Source organism: Austrofundulus limnaeus, unplaced genomic scaffold (assembly GCF_001266775.1).
Source record: "Austrofundulus limnaeus strain Quisiro unplaced genomic scaffold, Austrofundulus_limnaeus-1.0 Scaffold7, whole genome shotgun sequence".
In the NCBI taxonomy this organism is placed as follows: domain Eukaryota; kingdom Metazoa; phylum Chordata; class Actinopteri; order Cyprinodontiformes; family Rivulidae; genus Austrofundulus; species Austrofundulus limnaeus.
Genome location: NW_013952409.1, coordinates 3,775,795 through 3,781,305, shown reverse-complemented (window position 1 = coordinate 3,781,305; position 5,511 = coordinate 3,775,795).

Sequence of the window (5,511 nt, the reverse complement as noted above, 5' to 3'; positions counted from 1 at the left end):
CCATCCATCCATCCATCCATCCATCCATCCATCCATCCATCCATCCATCCATCCATCCATCCATCCATCCATCCATCCATCCATCCATCCAACCAGTAGCTTCAGCAGAGTAGACCAGACATTTCTTTCCACAGTTACCTCTTTCAGCTCTTCTGGGAGGATTCCAAGGCCTTCCCAGGCCAAAGAGTCTCTCCAGCATGTCCTGGCTCTTCTCCGTGGTCTCCACCCAGTCAAACATTTGAGCATGTKTGTGAGCATGAAAAGGGTCATTGATCTGCAGAGGATGATAACATCCRAAGCGGGTGTTTTCTCAACAGGTCAAACCTGAATCTGTTTGGACTTTCCCTGTCCCTGTTGGAATTTTTTTTCTTTCTTCTCTTTCTGGCCTCCTCTGAGATTTGTGTTCATCTCACCGAAACTTTCACCTCATTTCATCTGGGAAAAAGGTTCTGCAGCTCAAAGCAAAGTTCTTGACAAGGCCTGACTAACATCAAAAATAATCATTGTTTATTTCCTTTATTCTACTTTTTAATATAATTTTTTCTTGCTGATGTTACAGAAATATGAATTACAAAAAACATGCAGCTATTTATACCAAATATATATTTTGTACATTAAGTATTGTTGACCTTAAAAAATCTTGTTTTTTAATTTTTTTAAAAGCACAGTTTAAATTCACAGCAGCAAACTGAGATCGGGTTAAATTTTTGTCAAATGTGTCATCAAGGTCAAAGTCTTACATTTCCCACAGTGCAAATGAGACAACTCCTTTTCCACTGTCCAAATCTTTATAAAAACTTAAATAAATAAATAAAAATGCTATCACCCCCCCTTCACCTCAATAAAAGGTGGATCTTTTTGCCCAGAAAAGCTTTAWATGCTTGGGTGAGCAGCATCACTTTCATTATAGCACAGGAGAGTACCGGTTTTAGGGACATGTCTGTGTYGGGACTTATGGTATGACTCATATTTGTATTTCTAAATAATTTACTCATAATAATCCCCTCCAAAAGGTGAGAACCAATCAAACATGAAAACATCTTGCAGCAGGTGATGAGACATTTTATTATTTTAAGATGATAAATCTTAGTTTTCTGTAAGACAATCCTCATTGTTCTTTAATAACTGTACAGTTTAATCTGGTTTGAAATGTAAACAACTGAACTAAAAATCTATGCAAATCCAAACAAATACATGAGGATCAAACTTGAAAGACCTAAAAAGGCAAACAGCAGGATGTTAAAAATGTTTGTGTTTTTTTTATGCAGTTTAAAGATCATTACAGTTTTAGCTGACTCAGTTCTGCTTTTTGATGCAGACGTAACGCAGACATTTTACAGCCTCCGCTGGGAAAAACATAATGACTAATTAGGGTGAGATGATAAATGTGAACAAACAAAGGAGGGAGATTTTAGTATAAGAAACAGAACTGCAGTGTTCATAGGATGAAGCTTTTTGGCTTGTTGAGAGATGACATATTTGTTTACAACGTCTTCATGTCAAAAATGAGGAGTTCAGTACTAAAGCAGCTTTGATTGAGAATTTCCAACCATGTGAAGGTTAAAAAAAACAATCTATTATCAGAAATGTCTGAAGTAAAGTAATAACTAAACGTTTATTAGCTCAACAGGCACAAAGCAACATAAGAATTCGTTAAAAATGTTTTTTGGCAGCTTTTAAGCYATTCTTTGTAAAATCAACTACAGTTTTAAAGCTTTGCTGCCACAGAGGTTTTATTTTGATTTGTTTTTGGTATAAAAAAAAAACTGGAAGCAGAAATTCCAAATAACGAACAGAGACGAGCCATTATTATCAAAATGATTGGAAACATTTTCAGTTTATCAAGGCTAACCTTAAAAATGTTTTGAACTATAACTTCTCTTCTGGGCAGAGCGACACAGAGAGAGAGAGAGAGGTTCTGGTCAGGTTGGAAAAATGTTTTCATTTGATGGAAATAAAAATACTTCCAAGCTGCAGCGAGTTGTTTAATCTTTCCATAAAATGTTAATTTTAATCACAATTCAAAATTATGTGACATTCAGCCTTTAATAGACAAGTTATTTGACAAAAAATTTTCATACAATTGTAGAGCCTTTGTAACACATGCACACATTTCAAAGAGAATGTTAAATTAAAAAAAGGCCAGGTTTTGAACTGATTTTTTTTTCTAAAACTTGAAAAACTGGGACTCATTTGGAAGAACTGCCAATCAGAATGTTAGAAATTTAATTACTGATTAGTCAACATGTCAAACAACACTTCATCGCACACACAATTAAAATAATTAAAATAATTAACATAATTAAAAACAAAAAATAAAACAAACAAACAAACAAAAAATCTTCAACATGTTTTCCGCTGAATGGTTTTATCACAGTTGACCGATACGACTTGAGTTTCAGTGTGGGGGAGTTTTTAGCACAGTATGTAAATTTAGACAGCTACATGTCTCTTCCCTCCCAAAAGCAGAAGCCATTATGTGTTTCTTTCACTTCTGCATATCATGGCCTTTAAAAAGTTGACCAAGAATGATTATCCTATTTTAATATCTAGAAGCAGCTCCTCTGGAGCGCATTAGACAAGTGGTGAACAAGTGGTATTTTTACTGATGGCACTAAAAGAAGAGGAAGTAAAAAGTAAAACAGCTTCAGCTGCATCCTTTCCCTCACACCAAACTTGTGGACAACCACTCCGACCGCTGACCAGTTTGCTGCTGCATTAACTTTAAAACTGGTTGTTAAACAGAACCAATGTGATTTTGGCTCCAGCTCTCAGAAAGACTTCAACAGGACCCAGAAAAATGACACAGGACACAAATACAGAGAGAATTTCTTTTTTTGTTTCTTAGAAAAGCAGAAGAAAATAAGCAATTTGTTAAAGATTAGAAAGAGAAAAACAACTAATCCCTCAGCCACATTACAGAGACCAAGTCCTATAAATAAACAATCCTCACCAAAGACAAGAAAAAAAGTGAAATTATAGAAAACCAAACCAGGATAGGATAGCAAAGTGTGGTGTCACTTCTAYTGAGACTACTAGCCTGAAGCATAATTACAGTACATGCAGCTATGCAAGCTTACAGCTCAACTCCTGACTAACTGCTGAACTTTATCCTACATCGGACACAGAAAGGGACAGTTTGCTTTTGAAAAATCTTTTTTTTCTCAGGAATTGAGAAACTTATCCACAGGATTGTTTTTAATTTAGAGCCTAAATACAAAAAAGAACCAAAAAATAATTGTTTCGGTGTAAATGTTTCATGTTTTGTTGTAAATGTTATTCATCTCCTAGCACCACTGGGTTCTGAAATGTTTCTGTCTGAGCGTTGGTTCTGAAATGGCTTGGATCRTCCAGTTGTTGCTCCAAAGACAGCTGCTGAAACCTGGGAATCATTCGGAGACCACAGCTGACTAAATCTAGTGGCTTGATTGTCGTTAGCAACGATGCCACGAGGAAAATGAAATGTTTCAGAAGCCACTGAGGCTGGAGTTCAGATTAGCAGAAAAAAATCAGACGCTCATCATCCAAACTCCCCCAAAAGTTGAGTTTTTAAGATTAGGCAAGAGGCAAAGAGCATCAGTGATGTAATTTGATCATCATTGGCAGATCTAAGGTCAGTAAAAAAACATGTACAAAACAAAATTAATGTAGATAAGTTTAAACYTATTTTAATTTGAACATAAATTAATCCTGCAGGTCACAAAAGAGATCATTGAAACAGATTGATTCTTGTACATTTGTTCACATACCAAGCCACGACTCTGGATCAGTTGTTTTTATGTCAAAGACAATCATTTTCTTCATATGTTCAGATATGATCCTAAATATAATATTTCTATATCATTAAATAAAGTGATTGTTGCAACAACTTATCAGCAGTGATGTCATTTAAACAGTTTAGGAGAAGAACAGTCTTTATAGCTATAAATTCATTTTATTACCAAGCAAATTTGATCTGAGAACCTCAAGAAATTACAAATTCTCCATGACTTTAATATGAAAAAATTATATAAAACAAAACTTTTTGAAGTTTCTTTGGCAACAGTTTAAAAATATTTCTCATCCCACATTTGCGAGTTTTGTTTAAAATGCTTGGCAACATTGATATTTTATTTATATCTCTGGTGATGAAGCAACAATAACTTTATTGCCTGTGCCTGTCTGTGGTGTTAGCACAATATCTCATGAACCACCTCACAGTTGTGTTGTAATTTAATTAACAAGGTTTGACCAAAGGAGCTGTAAGTTTGTCATTAGTTTAAAAGTCTGGCATGAAAAGTGGCGGGCAATACAGATTCCTTAAAGGAATGYTAGACCTTTAATTTATTATTTTGTATTTATAGCACTTCTCTGTAGTTTTACTTTTTTGTGTTTGAGAAGCTTATTATTTAGATTTTTAGGGAGGAAATGTGTTTTTTTTTTACTCACAGTGAAAAAGTTGCACTCTATTTTTTTTTTATCAACAAAAACCTTATTAACAAATTCTTTCAAAACATTTAACTTGTTCAAATGCTAAATTAAAATAACTTTTATGATTCTGGCTTCAGCTTTGGTTTAATTTGACAGAAACAGAAACTCCACCACGCTGCCTGTCTGTTTCAAACCTGACAKTATGACGATAATTAGATTTTACATCTTGATGCTTGAATTTAYAAACAATTTGACAACATAAATGACYRTTTATCTCTATTCAAACATATCACWAGTGTTATTGCTGAAATATTCAGCAGAATTTGGGTTTTGTGTAAAATAAGAACAGCTGAAAAAAATCAGATTTTAATTTAYTTGCACTAAATTAGGTCTGTGATTTTATGTTTACCTGCTGAAAAAAAATCTCAGAGACACTGTGGCACCTTGTCAATCACTGTGGTGTATTTACAGAAGCTTTTTCCACAAATACTTTRAAATTTGATCTAATTTGTTCACCCTAAGCACACAAGCAGTGATTTATAAGTGACACGGTGAAGCACAGACGCAAACGTTTGTAATAAGAACACGAGTCATTATTGTCAAATGTGAGTCATGAACAGACAGAGCGTGACCGGGATGCCAGGTGGCCCATGAACTCAAACTGTACGTTAAAAAAGAACACACACAAAACAAAAACCGCTGGTGTGTTTAACTCAGATGTACCAAATTATTGAATCACTTACATTTCTACTGTAAAGGTGACCAAGACGAGCTGCCTAAAAACACACACACCGTGTTGAAAGTGACTCTTCACACCTCAACAGTCAGGTGGATTGTTAGAAAATAAGATGTAAACACTGTTCACCATGAGGGAAAACCACCAGAAATAAACAAATTACAGATGTTTGATAAGGTGGCCATTTCATAGCTGAGAGACATTTTTTAATCTTTAACCAAAATGACTATGACCATAAGATGATTTTAGTCCAAAACTCTGGCATGAAAGGCAAACAATGGGCCTCATGCAAGAACGTTTGTATTCTTATCTTAAATTTCTCTTAATTTTGTTCGTTTGAAGGGTTCATACGAACATGTCACGTC